This window comes from Penaeus monodon, chromosome 15 (genome assembly GCF_015228065.2).
Source record: "Penaeus monodon isolate SGIC_2016 chromosome 15, NSTDA_Pmon_1, whole genome shotgun sequence".
Classification (NCBI taxonomy): Eukaryota; Metazoa; Arthropoda; class Malacostraca; order Decapoda; family Penaeidae; genus Penaeus; species Penaeus monodon.
In genome coordinates, this window is record NC_051400.1 from 8277222 (window position 1) to 8277515 (window position 294).

The window sequence follows — 294 nt, forward strand, 5'->3', positions numbered from 1 at the left end:
GAGAAAATATATTCTGATGAAATGGGTTGTTCATCTCGCGCTATATTTTATTTGTCGTTTATTCAACATTTATTGCCATTTGTTTGTTACTGCACATCAATTTATAGTATGTGCGCAGGTGTGGATAAAAATGGCGTACTTGTGTTTTGTCATACAATCAAAATTTTCATAAAATATCCGCATATATTTTTGAATTGATAAAATGACTCGGTTTCTTTTCGTCATATCCAATAATTCAATAAACTGAAATTTTATAGTTAATACATATGTTGAACCCCTTCTCGCGCAAAATAC

General features: G+C 30.3%; 1 protein-coding gene across 1 annotated transcript in view; it reads right to left on the reverse strand.

The window, feature by feature from the left end:
* Positions 1–294, reverse strand: part of LOC119581728 (alpha-(1,6)-fucosyltransferase-like) — a gene marked incomplete at its 3' end in the record, with an annotated part of 49931 nt that overhangs the window by 26066 nt on the left and 23571 nt on the right.